Source organism: Mustela putorius, unplaced genomic scaffold, assembly GCF_011764305.1.
Source record: "Mustela putorius furo isolate JIRA1106 unplaced genomic scaffold, ASM1176430v1.1 tig00003867_pilon_pilon_pilon, whole genome shotgun sequence".
NCBI lineage: Eukaryota > Metazoa > Chordata > Mammalia > Carnivora > Mustelidae > Mustela > Mustela putorius.
Genome location: NW_025422019.1, coordinates 30,470,033 through 30,491,488, shown reverse-complemented (window position 1 = coordinate 30,491,488; position 21,456 = coordinate 30,470,033). Strand labels below are relative to the sequence as shown.

General features: G+C 44.1%; 1 protein-coding gene across 5 annotated transcripts in view; it reads right to left on the bottom strand.

Annotated features, from left to right (window-relative positions):
• The window catches only part of LYPD6B (LY6/PLAUR domain containing 6B), a 179,658-nt gene that overhangs the window by 36,495 nt on the left and 121,707 nt on the right, over positions 1–21,456 (bottom strand). For all 5 annotated transcript variants that reach the window (XM_045066481.1, XM_045066482.1, XM_045066480.1 and 2 more), the window contains one exon: positions 15,857–15,933. The gene's annotated coding sequence lies outside the window, so the exon portion shown is untranslated. The remainder of the gene's footprint in view (positions 1–15,856; positions 15,934–21,456) is intronic.

Sequence of the window (21,456 nt, the reverse complement as noted above, 5' to 3'; positions counted from 1 at the left end):
TTTAGAGAGAGCAAAAGAAATCACAGAGGGAGAGAAATCACAGAAACAGAGGGAGAAGCAGACTCACTACTGTGTGGGGAGCCCGATGCGGGGCTCAATCCCAAAACCCTAAGATCACGACCAGCGCCAAAGGCAGACACTCATCTGACTGAGCCACCCGGGCACCCTATCTTTTGTCACCTTTTGAAGACCATCTAAAGCTAGCCGCCCCCCATACCCCACAACAGAAAACCAACCGACCACCACCACCCAAAAAAAGCCACCATAAGAAAAGGGATGTGTGTGCCCTAAGGATGATCAAGAAGGACTACAGGTTTGGAATTTCCACGGTTAAGAAGAATTATGACCCAGAAGCAGAGGCTGCTTTCACATGTACAACAGCACACAACACCGTACCCGTTCCTGCAGTGCTTGCTAGATCAGGAAGTTCAGAGGGAGAAGGGCCAGCAGAGCCCCTAGTAAATCTGTCTTTTTGTTTTCTAATCATAAAAAGTATTCCCCTCACTTTCTCACACAGGGCCTAACGTCACCTTAACTGTGTTCATCAAGACAGAGCAAGTGTCTTCACCAAAGCTGGAACATTTCTCTTCTTTGACAGCACACACTGATTAAATCTTCCCAGAGAAAACTTCAGCAGACCAGAATCCACCTTCATGCCAGGCACAAAAGGAAAGACTTTACAGTTCTGGTAGTTACAATTCTCTTATTGTCAAGGAAAATAAATAAAAGTGATAGAACTGCGGGCGCCTGGGTGACTCAGTCAGTTAAGCATCCAACTCTTGATTTCAGCTCAGGGCTTGATCTCAGGGTGGTGAGTTCAAGCCCTGCACTGGGCTCCATGCTGGTTGTGGAGCCTACTTAAAAAAAAAAAAATGGTGATAAAATTTTGTAGAAAATGTCTACTGAAGATATAGCTGTTTCCATTTTAATTTAGGTTCGACTATTTCTTACCAGTTTTGTGTATTACCTAACCTAACTAAAGGAACCCCTAAAGTAATTATACCACTGATTGTAAATTTAGGAAAACTGGAGCAAACACAGATGGTATATAATCCAGCAGTGCTAGAGGAGCTTTCCCCTGCAGGACCGGAGCTTTCACCCTTTCAGGGTGGAGGATCCTGAGAGGATTGTGACTTTGCCTGCAATGACATTAGTGCCAAGAGACATTTCCAAAAGGGGCTGTAAGTTATGAATTAACAAGAGTGCTCTGGGAACTGATTAACGCCTCCCTACTCAGAATGCCCACTTAAAAAAATAACAAATCAAAATGACCTTTCCAGCCCTCACCAACACTCCGAAGAGAAGTAGATCCCAGTTGGAAATCTGGGGGAGAAAATGATGTTGGTGGCATGTGTGCTGATCTGAGCAACGGAGCCTGTTATTTCAATGCACCCCTGTCTAAAATATAAAATCTCCTTAAAACATGTAATGCAGCTTTCTGTGCTTCATGAGCACTTTTCCTGAAAGCTCCGGACCGTACAATATGAAGCAGTTAGGGGCACGGTCTGCTCACGGAGGGATACTGAGATGGGTGGCCTTGGTAAAATATCTCCTCATGCCTTTGAAAGTCATCCACATAACTGCAGAGCTTTCTAATCCCAACCAAAGACCCATAATTGTCCCAGGATCAAGTAAGGCTCTCCGAACCCCAGTCCAGTAACTGGATGCACAAATCTCCCTTTGAATTGTTCCTCAACCACGGCCCTCGGGCATCTGTGTGGAAAGGGGAAGTAGGTCCCCTGCACCCCTCTCTCACCTGTCACCAGTCAGTGATTCCAAAATCACAAGGCAAAGCTGGAACTCTCTTTCCTGACCTCCAAACTTGGGTATTTACAAGCTGGCTAATGAAGAAATCACCATCTCCTGACCCCTAGATAGCCGGACAAGAATGAACACCCAGAGAGGTACACTTTTATTCTAGAGTTGGATAGGAAAAGTAATTTCCATCCCATGGAGCTCTAAAGGGCTGCCTTTTATCCCATGGGGGAAGGTGGGAAGCCTGCCTCGTGCCAACTGGCCTGGCCTTTGATGGGTTTATTGACAAGGCTTACTGGCTACAGGAAGTACAGGGATATATACCTTTTGTCCAAGAAAGAGGAATGTACACCACCGACGGGCTTCCGGGACCTCATCAAACAGTCATTGGGCTTAGAAGAACATGTCTACAATGTATTAGTATCAGGAGGAAAGCATTAAAGGCATTTCTCAAGTTTAAAGGAAAACAAAATTTCAAAAGCAAAGTGAGCTAGCTGCCAGTGCCTGAAGTCAGTGGAGATGTGGAGCCTTTAACTTTGACAGACTCTGCTGTGTGAACAGGGGTTAGCTTCTGCATTGTTTCCTCACTCATGGGGTCCGTCATGGGCTAAAGAACAAGACCTAGAGGGAGCCCTGTTTAGTCTCATTGGAAAAGGGCAGGAGAGGGTAAAATGATCAGAAACAGAGTTAATTTTGCACTGACCTCTAGATCACAGCGGGGACAAGATGCTGTCTTTATACTACTCTACAATTTCAATAAAGCTCCCACATCACTGCCTAGCGAGAAAGGGAAAAACAAGGAACCACCGCCTCTACACTTCATGCTTCATTAAAAGCCTGCGCTGGAAGCCCAGTTGCTTCTCAGCCAGAGTTACTTAAATCCCTAGCTCCCAGCAGAACACGAGACATTCTCAAGGCGCAGTGTGTTCTGGATTTAACTGGAGCCAGGGAACCCTTGTTCAGATCCTGTGCTTAGGTTCTCTTCACCACCGGGAGAAATGGATGAACTTAAATGAGTTGGTGAACTTCTTAGAGCCTCTGTTTCCTCATCTGTAAATCACGAAGGCATAATTTAAATTGCAGGGCTGTGGTGAGACGTCAACGGTAAGAAACAGAGAAGGAAGTGAATGAACTGTAAAGTATGTTTCACAATGCCTGGCCTGGAGTAAGTGCTCAATAAACATTAGTTCCCTTCCAGTTTTGCTTTGTTTTGTTTTCATTTTTGATGGTGTCCAAGAAACTCTTAGAGGGAGGAGAGAGTGCCAGGCAGTGTAGGAAGTTGACACCGTCTGAGCTTTCTCCCTGTTGGGATGGTGGATTTGGCCAAACCACACTCTCAGTCCTCCAAACAGGCTCTGTGTACCACCCACTGAAGTGTCTCCGCACGGGGAAGGCACCGTGACGGGCTCGACGTGGCAGAAGGTTTGTTCAGAGCATCAGTCATCTGTCCCAACCCCTCCTGGATCCCATGGCAAAGCTTTCTGCTACTGATGACTCCCAAAATGTCTGCCCTCAAAACCAAAAAGCAATGCATGTGCTGTTTCATCGCCCTTGGTCATTCACATCGGTTTATCACAGAAAAGGCAACCCGATTGACTCCCAAAACAATGAGGTGAAAATGGGTAAAAGGAAGGAGGAAATGGCCAGATGGAAGAACAGTTAAGGTACCCAATTACAACAAACATCTCTCTCCTGCCAGCACACCAAAAACAGGAGGGCAGCCAGCTTTGTAAGTTGCTACCTTAGCCAGTTGGCTACACGTGGGATGGAAACAGAGGTCCAACAATAGAAAAAGGAAATCTCTTTCCCATCAAATGGGGAGGGGTCAGAAATACATGTAAAGAAAACTGCTGTCGTGGGGTCCCGAATTTATTCTCTCCACATGGTACGGAATGCATTTACACAGCTCCCAAGCTTGGGGGCTGTTTCTCGAACTACCAATGCTGCCAATTTCACCTTGTAATCTAAAAACTGGGCTGCCCATTTGCTCCCTCCTTTCTCCACAGGTAATAATGGAAACGTTATCTTTCATGCTCCAGAAAAATGCAAACACAGCTCAACTGATCCACTTCAAATCTCCCCAAACAATTCGATTGAGGATGAAAGCAGAGCAGACATTTCAGAGTGAAGATGGTTGGGCGTCTTAAGGCATGGGGGCAGTGGGTGTGTGTATAGAGCAAAGTCTTCCCATAGAAGAGCTATTGTTGGTTTAAAGCAGAGGTGCTGTCCTAATGGGTGCAGATCCTACAGGACTGGGTGTGACCTCCCTCAGAGTCATAATTGTACTGCCCTCCATAGAACCTATGGGTTGGCCGTCATGCTAGGACATAAGTAACCACCAGACAAGTCCTGGAAATTGTCTCCAGTTACCTGATTAGCCTAAATGCCCCTCCAAAGCCAAGAGTCAGGCATAGTTTGGAAGTCTGTGAATCAAATAGCTAAGGTAAAGGCAAAAAAGCAGTAGTTAATATGACCAAGTGCAAGTCACAGGTGTGGGAGTCCAGAGGTTATGGTGGCAGACAGAGGGGCCTATGCATACCAGGATCTGGGATCGAGACACCGAGCACTTATCAATGGAAGCCTTATTCTTTTGAATGTTCTTCCATTCCTTGTAAAACTAATCATAACTCCTTGAAGGATCCTTGATGGCAAGGACCCTGAAGTGCCTTCCAATGCTCTGGTCCTTGCTGGAGCTGATGGGAAGGAACCAGAGGGGCAAGAGACACAGATCTCAGACCACTCAGCTGCACCACTAAACTCAACACCCTCTACGCTGCGTCAGCTGAGACTGGAAACTGCTTCCCCCAGAAGAGCCCGTCCCTTAGGAATCCACACGTGGTCCAGTAGCTTTTGTGGCTCATGATGACTGGTCTGAGTATCCTGCTGCTGATGCCTTAATGTCAGCAGCCATATAGAAAATAAGGCAGGAAGGAGCAAAAGGGGAAAGAGTATAAAAGCCGAGCCTGCCAGCTATACAGCAGGGAGCTGGGGTGTGGGCCTGCGATTCAGAAGAGAGAGGGGTAATCACAGTGCTGTGGGTGCTCACACACATCATTGGTTTTTATTGTAGATCTGGGGAAGAAACCACAGAGCAAATTTCAGTAGTAGAGAATTTTCTTCTTAAACCAGCACAACCACCACTTCACCAATGGCTTTAATGTTCTCATACCTCTCAATAGAGGAGAGAAGCTCTGAAAAAATACTTTTTTCCTATTCAAAATGTTTCCCTGCAATTCATGTGTTACTGCAAACATGTGGCCTTTCTTGGGTCCCCTTCCTGTCCCCACCCCCACCACACACCACAATAGGCTTGAGGCTACAGAACCTCCCAGGGGTGGAAAAAAAAAAATCTGAGGCCTGGGGAGCAAGGGGAGGCTGCACATAAGAAATGAGAAAAACAGGATTCCTATCCTTGAGTTATAAAAACTGAAAGGTATGGGAAATTTTATAGACCCAAAAAGTAATGAAATGAAGAGAAAGATATCAAGTCTACCCAAAAGGTGATAAAATATTTTATTTGTTTTTTGGTTGTGAAAAAGAAAATAAATCATTAAGATGACTATCAGAATGCCTCAAGGAGAAGGGCATCGAATAGGACTTGGCTATAAATGTTGTAGAGAGTAATAAAAGAGCTGGGTTTGTTTCCTTAGCATTGGTCAGGCTGAGCCTGCCTATTGCAACACAGGGACCAGCTGCAATGTTTCAAGTCCATCAGCCACAGGGCATGAGTAGGCATTACTGCCTTTCCAGGCTGGCCCTGTCCAAGGATCCCCAAGCAGCTGCCCCCCACCTCAGCTCGGATTCCCATTGAACACGGACGCTACGGGATATGTTGTCAAGTGCCAGGGCCTCGGGTTTATTTTCATGACTACTGATTACTTCATGTATACCTACTTATAAAACAGGGTTGGAGGGGGTGTCCTTATTTTTCTTGGTCCTAGGAGTTCAGGATGAAGAAGGCAAGGCTCGTTCCCCAAGCAGCTCAGTCTAAGGGGCCCTGGATGAATTCTGATATTGTTTAATGATGCATTTCAAGTGCCTGAAAGGCTGAGAAAGGTGACAGAGTAGCCACTATAAAAGCAACTATTGATTTTATTTAAACCCCAGAAGGATTAGTGAAGAATTTGTAAAAGAGGTAGGATTTTCAGCTACTTCCCAGACTTGCATTCAGCCTTTTACCTTGAATATTTTCTTTCTCTCTTCTATATGTCAAGTGCTCCTATAAGCATGTGATGGCTCCGCTAACTAAGTCTTAAAAGTTAAGACTCAAAACTCAGTTTCTCCAGAGCTGTAATGAATATTCGTACTAAGAACTCAGAAATAAGCTGAACTTCGGAGTGAACTGGAACTAAACGCATGCCAGTCAATGTTCATCTCCACAAGTACGCATATATCCAAGTTCGATCTGGGACAATTCAGTCTCGTGTTTGTCATCCAAATCACCTGCAACAGGACCCAAGAGCAGTGCCCAGAATAGCGACACCGTATGGGGACAGGTAGTATCTGTAAACTGGAAACAACTCTGGCTGCCTTGCAGTAGTACCCATCTAGGATGCCCCACGTCTTAAGTGTCAAGGTGCTCTCTCCACCATCACAAGGACAGGGCCTTAAAGTGGCTTGACTGAGACCGTCACTGAACATGATTAACCTGGCACTACTAAGAAGGAACAGGCTAAGGACACCTGGGTGGCTCAGTGGGCTAAGCCTCTGCCTTCAGCTCAGGTCATGATCTCAGGGTCCTGGGGTCAAGCCCTGCATTGGGGTCTCTGCTCAGCAGGGAGCCTGTTTCCCCCCTCTCTCTCTCTGTCAAATAAGTAAATAAAATCTTAAAAAAAAAAAAAGAAAGAAGAAGAACAAGGAGCAGGCCAAACAATGCGCTCCCAAATCACCATTTTCATCACCCTATCTTTGCACTTTAGAGCCACACCAGGCAGGCTGGAGATCTGGTAATTCACAGAATCATTTTACATTGACGATCAGGATGGCCACTTTTGACCATATCAGACAATCCAAGGTCTCAAAAAGATGCACGGCTGCAAACCTACACTTATGAAGTATTTTTCCAGGATGCAACACAACTCCTTGTCCAAGGTACGTTTAGATAACTAATATTACTAAATAGCTACTTTGGCCCTAGAGTCCACTGCCTGAAGATTCTTATTCATTTGGAACCAATATGAGCCAGCCTGGATGACTCAGGGGAATGGTAATGATGGGATGAGTAATCGTTCTCTTGAAGTCACTAGTTAGGATAAAAGCAGTTTGTTCATTACCTGACAGGACAGGTTTCTCAAGCTGGCCAAACACAGAACAAATAAATCAATGTCACTTTCCTCCCTAACACCTTAGAACTCTTTATTTAAAGTCTGCATTTCAGCTCATAGTTCAAGAAAATCTATCCACAGAATTATCCATTCGGACTCTCCCTTACTGAGGAGATAGGGTAGAGATGGCAGAGAGGACATGTGTAACCTCTGTGGAGAAAAATCCTATAGAAACACCACCTGGCTCTCTGCTCAGTTATTTTAGGGATCCTTTATATAAAACTAATACGATGCCTAACTCTAACAGGGGGAACACACAGGTTGACACATAAAAGTCTTTAACACGGCAGTTCATTTTAAAGACTTGAAAATTGAAAATGTGTCCCTTTCAGAGTAAAACCAATCTCAGGAGTAAATCCATAAATGCATTAGGGATTTCCATTTCCTAATTTATCTGCATCTCCCCACTATTTTCCAATTTACCCTATGGGGACACATGTTAAAATATGGTTTACTTGTGGGACGCCTAGGTGGCTCAGTCGGTTAAGCATCTGCCTTCGGCCCAGGTCAAGATGCCAGGGTCCTGGGATTGAGTCCCACACTGAGCTCCTTGCTCAGCAGGGAGCCTGCTTCTCCTTCTCTCTGCCACTCCCCACTGGCTTGTGTGCTCTCGCTCTCTGACAAATAAATTCTTAAAAAAAAAAAAAAAAAAAAAGTACAGTTTACTTGCAACTAGCAGAGCAGTAAATCCTGGGGAGCCAGTGCATAGTAGAGTGAATACAGACAACAATATTGTATTATAATCAAACTTGCTAAAAGACTAAATCTGAATCCAACCCCTAAAAAGAAACGGTAATTATGTGACATGAAAGAGATGCTAACTATTGCTACAATGGTGATATTACAATATACAAATGCCTCAACATGTTGTGTACCTTCAACTTATAAATGTTATATGTCAAACATATTTCAATAAAAAAAACTTAACATTATGATTTCATTCCAAATGAAAGCTACTAAAGAAAGACAAAAAATAAACTGATTTAATAGACAGTAAGTAACCCTCCACATTATTCCCTCATTTTAGAGTTCCTCTGGATAACAGCTGAATAGATTATTATGTGTGATTTTGGTAATAATCTGATTGAATATGGTGCTGAGGCTACAAAGTAAACTTAAGTGAAAAGGCTTGACCACACACCTGATCAAAGCATAGTTGAAGGTTACCAGTGGGAGAGAAGCGAGGGCTTGTGACTGAGTACAGGACGTTGCAGGTAATGTCACTGTCCACACACGCTGGCTCCTCCCCCGTCTGGTAGTACCACACTGTGGCTCGTGCAGACCTCCCACATTGGAGTAACCATCTTTCTCTGCCCTTCTTTTCTTAGCAGTTATCCACATTTGCGAAAAGGTCGTGACGGGGTTGGGGCGGGGGGTGGGGAGACCTGGCTAATAAGTAGTCAGGACTCGATATCCACAGGATAAATATGGAAAGTGATCATGGTGAAAACAGGAGAACCATGCATGGGCTTGCCATGCTCAGACATAGAGAAAGTTTTCATGTCTATTCTAGAAAGACTTCTTGAAGACAAAATTTCAAGAGCTGCTTAAGGTTCCATTTGAAAAGCTGTGCTTTAGTTGGCTCGCTAATAACAACCTTCCAAGAAAGAGCCACTGAGGATAAGAAAGTCACCGAAGCACCTGGCACCATGCCTTAGAAGCTGAGGGATGTGTGTGCAGATGGGTAAACACACATTCTTCCCATTTAAAAGGCCTTCCTCAGCTCAGACTTCCTTGCCGAGAGCCAGCCTAGAGCAAAATCCTTTCTTCTTTTTTTAAATTCCCTTTCTGTGTTTATTATTAAGCAATCCTCTTCACTGCTGGCGGGGGGGAAAAGGAGGAGCTCACACAGACTTGCAGGCATTGCTGTCCTACAACACTGGTCACAAAACCCATGAGAATGGGGAACAATGAAACCCAGCAGTCCTAGGGTGAGTCAGAACTGCAGTGGATTCGAGTAAACACCAGGTCAGAAATGACCTCTGTGGGGCTAAGGTGACTCAGCCTCCCCTTCAGGAAACATGAGGACTTTTGCAGGCACTCAAGGCCCCTGTGGTGAACCAGTCTACAAGGTTCATCATGAACACCACCGGCGCAGAAGGCCCAGAGGCCTCTCACCACCTCCTCCATCCCCTCGTCCACCGCCCGCTCCTGGACACCGCCATTCCCCCGGCACAGGCAATGTTAGCCAGAGCCAAAAGCAAAGCAATGTTCATCCACCAAGCCTACGGGACAACAGAAGTGCAGGCTTTGGTAGCCTTGCTTGACCAAACAGGTGGAGCTGGAGGGGTACTGGTCTGCTGGACAGATCCATCCCAGGAAGCAATAAAGTTTACAGCCAGGAAAAGAACAGCCCCAGAGGCCTTGGAAACAAAAGAAGCTTCCTGCCTGTGCTCTGCTCACTCATTCTGCCATAAAGGCAGGCTGAACTATTCAGTTGCAACAGCGGACAGTAAGGCACTGTTTAGAGAAGGTCTGCTTAGAGACCTGCCTGTCAGGTTTTCATTGCTATGCTAGGGGATAAACTGTCCCAGCTGGTTCAAATCACAAAAAAAGCAAGCAAGTATCCAAAAAAGAGCAAGTACTCCATGCAAGACAGGATTATAAACTCTTTAAGATTAACAGAAGGAAAAGATTATAAGGGTAACAGTTTCTACCAGGATGGGGAAAGCATCCCGAGGATTTCCTGTTTGACAATCAAGAGATCTGGCCTTCCGGGAAGTTCCTGGTGTGGGAAGCGGAGGTGGAATGCGAGGGCAGCCAACAGCAGCCTCTCCCTCAGCCCCTACCTACCCTGTGTTCTGCCCTACCTAGTGGTGCTGTACCTGTTTCAACTGCCCATATTCCAGCTTAGATTCTAGCTGGAGTCTGTATTAGGGCCAACATGTAGCTTCTCACATACACAGAAGTTGTGGCAAAGACCCCTGAGCAAGGGAAAGAGTCACTGAAGTTAACTGAGTCCTAGGAGGAGGACAAGGACATCAGAAGGAGGAGGCTACCTGCGGAGCCCAGAGGCAACAGGAGATTTGATGGAGAGAAGAGGCTAGATGGCTAGAATAACTGCCCTCCTGTCTTAGACGGGGAGTCTCTCCCCCATTCTAGTGGCAACTGTGTGTCCTGGCCCCTAAATGTGCCCCACGCCTATCAGACTAAGGAAGGGGCTATGGGCCACTTCATCTGTGGCGACAAGGGTAACCTTATAAATGTTGGTGAGACTTGTCACTTACTTTCCTTGTGCCACCGGGGACTGCCTGGAGATTGCACTGAATGCTGTTCCACAAACATTATGTAAAAGAGCTGTGAGCCTACCTTTTCCCTGAGGTCATCCCTAAATAATAAGCTAAATATATTTTTTTTCTTTTGAGCTTAGGCTCTCTGATCACCTGAAGCAACAACATTATTAAATATTCTCATTCTTCAAATATCTCCCCAGAAAATGAACAGAGTGACACCATGGCCGTGAGCGCCAGCGTTACTGGACACCTCCACACATGCACACTAAGAGTCCCTCTCTGTTCCGTGGGATCTGAATGTCTTTACCTTCTCTAATTAGGGTCTCCTACAATGTAATCAGATCCACTTTGGACCACATGGGTGTACCCAGAAAGGCTGTGTCTCTCTCCAAATAGCCAATCCCCTGCCTCTAGAAATAGTATATGTCCCAAGAGAGAACTCTATTAAGAGTCAGGAGGATTTCACTTCCGTTAACCTGAGAGGCACCTGGGGTTAATGCAGACTCTGGTGACAGTTGGCCTGGGTAGAATCCCAGTTCTGCCACTTAATAGCCTGATAGCATTGGTGGGAGTTACTTAACCTCTCTGTGCCTTGGTTTTCTCACCTATAAAATGGGGATAAAAACATATTCATAAGACTGCGTAATGAACAAATGTGTTATTACATGTAAAGGATTTAAAACAGTGTTTCATATTAGTAAGAACAATATTAACATTTGCTGTTATTATTGCTATCGTTATTATTATCATTATATTCTTGAACATGTTACACAGCAGACCTCCATTTTCCAGAACTCTCTCAGATAGGCTGACAACACCATCCCTACTCCGGGATGGCTTAAGACAAAATAATTGTAAACTAAATTAATTTCAGATTGGTTTCATATCAAAGTTAAGAACCTAGGGTAAATTTCACATGGCCATGAATTCTTTGCACCTTTTCCATTAGGAGGTGAAGTCTATTTGGCATGAGGGATCCCAGGCAAGACCGGCAGAGCCCAGCCCAAATTGCTGACCCGCAGAATCATGAGCAAATAAAATAGTTGTTGTTTTAAGCCACTGAGTTTCTGGTGGTTTCTTATTATGCAACAGATAACTGATACAGAGCCCCAAACAAATGAGGCTTTATTACCAACAGCATTTCCAACACAAACACACACAGGAAACCAGGCCACTTGTCTGTCTGTCAGCAGGCTTACCAACAGCGACTTGGTGCTGCCAAGCTCTCATCCCACTCACCTAGGCCCACTAAAGCCACCACAGTCAGCCTACAAACTTGGGAAAAGCTAAGGTTGATTAACGATCAAATCTGGGGAGATAGAGGCAAGCTTTCTGTGCCAAGGTAGGTGCCAAATTAGGTCTCTGTGGAGGTGGGGGGTGGGGGTTAAGTATAGAAACAGAGGATTTTGTTCCTTTTAGCCCACAATACAATCCAGGTCCTAAAATGGCAAGATTTGGCTTCCTTGGAAGTAGCTTTATACCATGTGTCTTAAATACTGCACAGTGAGGTAGGTAGATGCCTTCAAGGCAAGAGCAAACTGATTCAGGGTCCACCTCACCAAGTGAGAAGCAGGGAGAGCCAGTCAGAACCAACCATGTGATCCCCGTGGTCCAGCTATGTAGCTCCAAAAAGGGGGAGGGGGGTTGGGAGAAGGGGGTGGGGTCATGGACATTGCGGAGGGTATGTGCTTTGGTGAGTGCTGTGAAGTGTGTAAACCTGGCAATTCACATACCTGTACCCCTGGGGATAAAAATATATGTTTATAAAAAATAAAAAATTAAAAAAAAAAAGAAAAGAAAGCAGGGAGCCCAGAACATCTTCATTTTTTTTCTGATGCTCACATCAAACGAATGATTACATTCTAAGCTTTGATTTTGCTATGACCTAAGCAAAAAAACACTCCCAACCCACAACACAAAGGGAAAAAAAATACCAAGTTCCATGGATCAGTATTCTATCATCTGTAACACATGGGAAGAAGTGATAATTAACTTTGTAGGAAAATCACCCTGAAACACATTATGAGAAACTCTGGAAGCTTAAGTTCCTGTCCGTTAAAAGCAAAGCCACCACAGCTAAATGAATACAATCTTATTAATCTGATCATCTGGATGACCCATAGTGCTAAAGTTTCTTAGGTAAAGATTAGTAGCTTTCATCTGTCCGTGTATTTATTTATTCATCCCATATTTGTTGAGCACATACTTTGTACCATTTAGTACTGTGGGTGTCTAGGCATGAGAAAGTGGGGGCGGGGGGAAAGCAGAGAAGTGCAGACAGCAAGGATTATATAAAGGTAGTCAAGACATTTCATGTTCCAAGAGATTATAGGACTGGTCAACTTGAAAAACAAAATTCCCTGCTTGAAGTAATTCAGAGTAACCCAGCTGAGCCCACCTGAATTGCTGCATCAATTGGAACTGATCCAATTAAAAATTAAGAGGCTACAGAAAACCCTGTTTTAATGGAATTGCAGAGCTAACTAGATATAACTGGCCCACAGATGAAGATGCTAAAATGAAGTAATTTACACAAGGACTCAACAACCGGTTTCAATGCAGCCCCAAACCTGGGTCTTCCGAGTTCCAAGCCAGCAGGACTTGGACCAACCCCATAGAGACCCTCTCAAGATACAAGGTGTTTACAGTGTAAGGGGGTATAGACACCCCACAATTCCAACTCCTCTGGCAGTAGACAGTCCCTGACCATCCAATACAGTGGGGAGAAATTCAGTGCTTGGGGCACCTGGGTGGCTCACTCGGTTGGCCTCCAACTCTTGGTTTTGGCTCAGGTCATGATCTCAGGGTTGTGGGATCAACCTTTGTACTTGGTGGGGAGTCTACTAGAGATTCTCACTCCCTCTGCCTCTGCCCCTCCCCCGATGCATGCACACACACATGCACTCTCTCCCTCTCTCTGAGATAAATAAATTTTAAAACAACAACAACAACAGCAACTTTGCACTTGTCATATGGGAACAATTCAAGAATACAACTTCTTGTGGAAAAAACTTAAGAGCCCTCTAATCATATACACTTGAGAGTTCAAACAGCCATTAAAACATGCTTATAAGACAAAGGCACAAGAAAATATGTAGGTTACATTTAAATTTCAAAACTTTAATATGTAGTAACAACACAAACTACAAAAAGTTTATAGTAACAAACTACACAAAGGTAAAAATAGCAGCAAAACACACTAACATGTTCATGACTATAAAGCTGGCATTATTTTTAAACACCGAGTGACTTATTATTATTATCATCATCATCATCATCATTATTATTTGACAGCGAGAAAGAGAGCATGCATAAGCCCAAGCAGGGGGAGAGGGAAAAGCAGGCTCCCTGGTGAGCAGAGAGCCCGATGCAGGTCTCAATCCCAGAACCCTGGGATCATGACCTGAGCTGAAGGCAGACACTTAACCGACTGAGCCACCCAGGCACCCCTCACTGGGTGAGTTTTATTCTTTATTCTTTCTGCTATTCCCTACATGCCAAATATCCTTCAACATTCTTGAACTGCTTACATATTTTTTAATATTTTGGCTACATCAATGAAGAAGAGACACAATGTCAATGGTGGTCAGAGGGCAGAGGGCATGTGAGCAGGGGCAAGTGTGAAAGTCAAGTAGAGTGCCAGCCCTGCATATCGGCATGTGCCTCAAAACCTCACAGTGCTTGGCCCCTGTTCTGTGCTGTTCAGTCGGTCGTATTCCGGATCTGCCCCCTTTTGGCTTGGCGATCTAATTTTAGGCAACATACCTACTTTTTAAAACCTCAGGTTCCTGGGAATGCCTGGGTGGCTCAGTCGGTTACGTGCCTGACTCTTGATTTCGGCTCAGGTCCTGATCTCAGGATTGAGAGATGGGACTCCATGCTCAGCGGGGGGCCTGCCTGACATTCTTCTCCTCTGCCCCTGCCCCACTTTTGCTCACCTACACGCCTATGTACACTCTTCCTCTATTTCAAACAAATCAATCTTTAAACCTCAGTTTCCTCAACCCTAAAAGGTGGATATTCATAGGAATGCCATGCAGTTTGAAAATAATGCAAACGAAATGTTTAATCCAGTCCTTGGCAGAAAGTAGGAGCCAGCAAATGATAGCTGTCACGGTGATGGTGATAGAGATGGCTAATTTCAGTTATTATTTTTTATTGCCACTGTTATCATCATTCTTATGATTATCCGTATTAGGACGTTCCTAGCACTGTGTTTAACACTGTAACTAAAAAGGCATTAAGATTCCTTGCTTTGGAAGATAGCCCAGTTCTCTCCACACATCTCATTGCTGGACCAACCCTTCTCTGAGCTCCATACTCTCTGGGTTTATTAATAATAGACTCTTGGGTGGAAGTAACAGCTTGCATACCACCCAATATGCCTGAAGGGAAATGGTGATAACATACAGATTCCTACTTGTTTTTTTAGGCCTAATTAGGAGAATACAATGTCATCCTTTAAAAAAAAAAAAAAAAAAAAAAGGCAAGCAGTAAACCATCTCAGTAGATATCCTATCCTACAGAATTCTGCTTTGTGCTTGAAACTGGTAATTATCTTTAACAAACATGAGTGCTAATAATTCTACCTGCTCCTTAGACAAGAAACAAGATTTCTGGGCCCATCATTTCACAACCCAATCAGCTCAGACAACTTCCTTTACAAGTTGCCTCTCCCACCCATTAGAGGCAAGGTGGGAGGTCTGTTTGCAAAGCAGAGGGCTTCTGGCTGGAAGCCAATAGCCCACACCAGGAAGAAGACTTCTTAGCAGTCCAGACTCAGGTCCCTGATTCCTCAAAAAGACATTCCCCGGACGTGGCAGCCTGACCAGCGAAAACCAGACCTCAGTACAGTTTTTTCACTGAGAAAAGAAAGATAGGTCCAACAACTGAATCTGGTCAACATGTGTATTAAGCACCTCACCTAAAATGGAAAGGCCACATGAATGAAGTGAAAAGCAATCATCAGTAAAACATTCAACTTTAAACATGCCCAAATAGATGCTGTTTCCTCTTCTCTGTTGGAGTAACACTTTCGTTCTGTTTTGGATCAGGAAAATTGTTCTAATCCTTAACATTCAAATGTCCTATAATTACAAATGCTGAATAATTATTGTATGCACTTCCTAAGTAGACTCAGCAATATGTTTCATCTGATCTAGACACTTCTGAGCTTTACTCCCTATCCCCCACATATTCCTGTCCCCATTGCTGGGATAGTAATTCTGGAACATTCTCTTGTAACTGACCAAATTAGTGTATTATGTGGGAAACAGAGGAGTCTTTCGCCCACTGATCATTCCCTGGGCATGGGGACTCTCTCCTTAGGTTCACCAGAAATATAACTTAAGCAACAATCTGCCTCCCAAGTCCCAGAACCAGAGCGAGCAGTACATGGTGAAGATGGGCTAGAAAGTCTGGCAAATCACCCAGGAGACAGGTAAAGGATAGAGTCCCAAGATTCCCAGAGTCTGCCCAGATCCCCAGTCACCCTACCCAGAGCTCCCAAAATGAAAAGCCAATGTCTGTCGCTTCCATCCTTACCTCCGGAGAGAACGCGGTGGTCAGACTCCTCTCTCAACTGACCGTGAAGAGGTCTCTGCCCACACAAGGTAACCAGCCTACCAAAGATAAAAAGGTAAGGTAAGAACTACGGCAGGCGATGCGTTACATTCCTCAACAACTGGAATGCTTCCTAGTCCAAAGCAGGTCTCCAGGTGTCTGAAGACCTTTCAGACTACAACAGCAGCAACATAATCACTGCACAATATCATCTGCACAAAATCCCTGGACTCAAGTCAGGTGGGGCTGTTCGAGCTACAGACAGTGAGCTAACATTTTCTTAGCACACACCTGGGGCCGTCTAATTGGGAATGGTAATAATTGGTGAAATCATATACCTCATCACATCCCTCAACAAAAATGGCTGTTTACCAAGGAGCTGGCAGAACTCTGTGTAACACTTACATACATCAGGGTAGGCCGGCAGGTCAGAGCATTCACACATTCTCACACTCCACACATCCACACACAATGAAGACTCTATGCCATGAAACTAACCCTGCTCTTTGGAAGACAGCCCCACCAGCTGATGAAATGATGACAACATGAGACTTGAACCTAGATGAGGGGGTGGGAGGGAAATGCAAGCTTCTTCTACATGCACTCAAAGCAGCACATGTAAGAGACCCCAGTTATGGCCTGTTTTAAGGAAATTCTACTGTATTTTTATAGCCCTCATCTGTGATGGTTTTGTGTTTAATCAACTTGACGGGACTATGGTGCCCAGTTGTTCAGTCAAACCCAAGTCCAGATATTGTTGTAGAGGTATTTTTAAATGTGACTAACATTTAAATCAGTAGACTCTGAGTAAAGGAGATTACCCCTCATAGTGTGCACAGGCCTCATCTGACCAGTGGAGGCCTTAAGAGGAAAGGCTCAGTTTCTTTCAGGAGGGTGAAAGTCGGCCTTGATGAAGCCTTTGGGCTCAAGGCTGTGACATCAACTCTTCCCTGGGTCTCCAGCCTGTTGGCCTGCCCTGTAAATTCTAAACTTGCCAGCCTCCATAATCATAGGAACCAATTCTTTAAAAATCAAGTGCCCAAGTGGCTCAGTCTATTAAGGGTCTGCCTTTGGCTCAGGCCATGATCCCAGGGGCCTAGGGTAGAGTCCCACGTCGGGCTCCCTGCTTCTCCATCTGCCTCTGCCCCTGCTCATGCTTGGTCTTGTATGTGTTCTCTCTCTCAAATAAAATCTGTAAAAAAAAAAAAAAATTGATCTATCTACTGGTCACTCACTAGACACACACACATATACACACACACACACACACACACACACACACACACACCCCTTATGGGTCAGGATTCTTTGGAGAACCTTAATACACCATCTAACATCAAAAAAGAATGTGTTAATTTATAAAACACATATACGACATGAAGCAAACAATACAAAAAAAAGAGGCCAGAGCATGAGGAATAGTCCACAGAAATGCATTTTGTAAGTATTAAACTATTACTTAATGTGGTTCATAAATTAGGTTCTAAGCATCCTAGTGGCCAAAGCAATGAAGAGACACAATCACACTAACTCAAAGATATAAAGTATAATGTACACACTTCAAGAGTGTTAGCTTTTTCTTGTTATTAAGAAATTTCTCCCAAGGGGTTAACCTTTCCTTCCTAGGGTACTTTTTTTGTTTGTTTTGTTTTTTAAGATTTTATTTATTCGACAGAAAGAGATCACAAGTGGACAGAGAGGCAAGCAGAGAGAGAGAGGAGGAAGCATGCTCTCTGTGGAGCAAAGAGCTCGATGTGGGACTCGATCCCACGACCCTGAGATCATGACCTGAGCCAAAGGCAGAGGCTTAACCCACTGAGCCACCCAAGTGCCCTGGTATGTTCTTAAAGCATCCTTTATCACCCACACTGAAGGGTCAGGAGGGAAAGTAATTAATTAGAAGTGCCTCTCACTCTATGTAGTAGGGAGTCTGCTATACTGCTTCTTACTGCATCCCTCAGGCTGAGATAGGAGGCCAAAGCACATCTCACTGAAGTGATATAGCGAGGCCAAAAAGAGGCCCTAGCACACAGCTGTCTGATCATTTGGCTTAATCCAGGGATTAAAAATTAGAATGAGTGAACCCTATCTCCTTTGAGGTATTTCCCAGAAATACCATTTCTCCCAATGAAAGGCCAGGTGGGAAGTGGGCTACACTGTCTGAGGCTGTGGTCCCTGGCAATTGCCTGAAACAAAGGTTTTCTCTACTGTTGATCGGGCGCAGATCCACAGCAAAACTGCCCTCAGATAAGGTTATAAGTTCAGGTCACACATCTGAGAAAGGTAAGGTTTCATTTTTATAGGTTTGCATTTGTAGAAGTCTTAAATAGCCTTCTTGCATTAGAATCATTTTTTTTTTTTAAAGATCTGTTTATTTATTTGACAGAGAGAGAGAGATAGCAAGAGAGGGAACACAAGCTAGGAAAGTGGGAGAGGGAGAAGCAGGTGTCCCACAGACCAGGGAGCCCAATGCAGGGCTTGATCCCAGGACCCCGGGATCATGACCTGAGCTGAAGGCAGATGCTTAATGACTGAGCCATCTAGGCGCCCCTAGAATCAATTTTTTAAAAAAATTTTATGACAGTAAAATATACATAATATTTACTATTTTAACTATTTTTAAAAAAATTTAGCTCACTTTATTTATTTATTTTTATTAAAATAGAATGTATTATTTGCTTCCAGGACACAGGTCTGTGAATCATCAGTCTTAAACAATTCACAGCACTCACCATAGCACGTACCCTCCCCAATGTCCATAACCCAGCACCTAATCCCCTGCGGCCCCTGATAACCACTATTATACTTTCTGTCTCTGAGTTTGCTGATTTGAGGACCCTCATGTAAGTGGAATCGTGTAATCTTTGCCCATTTGTGCCTGTATTTAACCTAACATAATGTTTTCAAGGTTCATGCACGTTGTACCATGTACCAGAATTCCTCTTCTCGTCATGGCTGAGTAATATTCCACTGTTAGTATACACATAGCGTTTATCCTGGAATGATCTTTAATGTAATTAACTCAACAATTACTGAATATCTACAGTGTAACAAGTCTGATTATTTAGACACTCACTTTATTCTGAGAACAGTACTATGGCAGAGTCAAGAAGTGCTACTCCACAAGGAATCAATTAATTGTATAAATCCTACCTTCAGAATCAGTAGCAGCAACAAGAAAATAAAAGTCTAAGTTTCTCTTCCCTAAGGGTTAGGTAAATCTGCCCCACAATCTTAATTACTGTTCTTCATGTGTAAAGCTGAAGCGAGATTCAAATATCCCTACTATGTGGCCCGTGTGCTCTGTAACGCTCCATATCCCGGTGCCTAAAGCTTACCACGTGTTATTCTTGACCCCCTCCCCCAGGGATACTGAGCTTCCATCTAAACAGCTGATGTGAAGAAGTCAGAGAAACTGCAGTCCTGTGAAGCACTACTTTCTGTCCCTACAGATAAAATACCCTCACAAAATCAGCTAGAAAATCATCTTCCCTCTAACTGGCTTGCCATCCATCAGCTTTTTAATTCCTAGACATGCCCCTAAAGGAACAAGTCTTCTGTGTAGACACATGGGTCATAGGCAGCCCACAGCACCTCGCCACCAAGACGATTTAATAGTTGAAAGAGAACTCGAGAACGAGCATTCCACTCTGGGTTTCACCGTTAGAGCATATAAAAGAGCAGATGGTGGGAACTGGGAGGGATGCCACCACACACCTGAATTCACAAAAGTGGCCCAGTGTGAGTCATCAAAAGATGTCCACAGGAAGTTGATGAAAAACCACCATTTCTGCACACTGACAAGGGAATTGCAAGCAAAAATCAAGAGCCAGAGAGGATTTGGGTCACTTTGCTCAGCATAAACTTCTCAGCTGGGAGGATCTGCTGTCATCCCAGACTGTTAACAATTGGCTGAGCTGAACTTCATTACTACTTTTGTATTCAGCTAACTGGGAATATGTCACTCAACCAACCAAGGTGGTTTTAGAAAAATACAGAATTTAGCCTTCAGTTTCTCCTATATGTTTTTTAAGACCGATTTTGAAGCAAGAGTTTTTTGCAGATCAAAACAAAATGAACACGATTAAGATTGTTCTTTTTACACTACATCAAAAACTACATTGGGGAGGGTATGTGCTATGGTGAGTACTGTGAAATGTGTAAGCCTGATGATTCACAGACCTGTACCCCTGGGGCAAATAATACATTATATGTTAATTTAAAAAACTAACAATGTATTGTATGGTGACTAACATAACACAATAAAAAAAATTGTTCTTTTTAGTATACAGTTGAACAATCCATTGCCTCTGAAACAGGAGACATTTCTATGCGTTGTAGAAGCCAGCCCCAAACAGGCTAAAAGTAGGATGCTAATACAAAGATCCCAAAATTAGCCTAATTGGGAAACCTCAGAAGGAGAAGACACTTAGGTCTCTGTCCTAAGTCATTACTCTACCCCTCTTCTCAGGGCATCATTAATAGGCATTTTGGAAGTGGCTGAGGGGCACAACTGGAGTATGAAAATCTCACCTCTGATAGTCATTCGGATCCTCCAACTTGGGTTAAGTTCATTAAACCTTTCTCATGCACATCCACAAACACCCTCAAAAATATCTTCCCATAGCTTGGATCCATTTTCAAATGGATCAAATCAAGAATCCTGATAAGGTGGGTCCCCAAGTGGCACAGACAGCTGACTGTCTGACTCTTGAGTTCAGCTCAGGTCGTGATCCTGGGGTCATGAGATCAAGCCCCAGGTCAGGTTCTGTGCTCAATGCAGAGTCTGCTTGGGTTTCTCTCTCCCTCTCCCTCTGCCCCCAGCTGCCTCCTCAAATAAATAAGTCTTTTTTTTTTTTTTTAAAGAACCCTGATAAGACAATCAGAGTTCATCAGAAGTTATAAAATTAAACTTGAACCTGGTAGAATGCCAATTACTTTCTGTTAAGGGCTGAATTGTATCCTCTTTCGTGTGGACACAGAACACAGACAGGAGAGCTGACTGAGGTCTTTGTTAGTACTGGGAGCCATGAACACCATAGCTTAGTTTCCACTCTTCCCTCCAAAATTCATATGTTGGAATCCTAACTCCCCCACCTTCAAGTACCTTGGAAGGTGACTATATTTAGATACAAGATCCTTAGAGGTCATTAAATTAAAATGAGGTCCTTAGAGTGGACCCTCACCCAACATGACTGCTGTTCTTATAAGAGGTAATTAGGACACAGACATGTACAGAGGGAAGACCGTGTGAGGACACAGAGAGAAGATGACCATCTGCAAGTTGAGGAGAAAGGCCTCAGAAGAAACCATACCTGCCCACACCTTAATCTCAGACTTCTAGGCTCCAGAACTGTGAAGTAAGAGGTTTCTATTGTTTAAGCCACCAAGTCTCTGGTACTTGCTATGGCAGCCCTTCCCCTTTTCCTTCTCTGAACGCCTACATTTCCAGGGAGGACACTGTACAGGTGACAGGGACACTCTGTCTCCTACCTGCCAAGGGGCTCGCTTTCATTCATTTCCTTATCTCCAACCAGGGTGATCTAGAAATCCAAAGAAGTGACAAGTAGGAACACCTCACA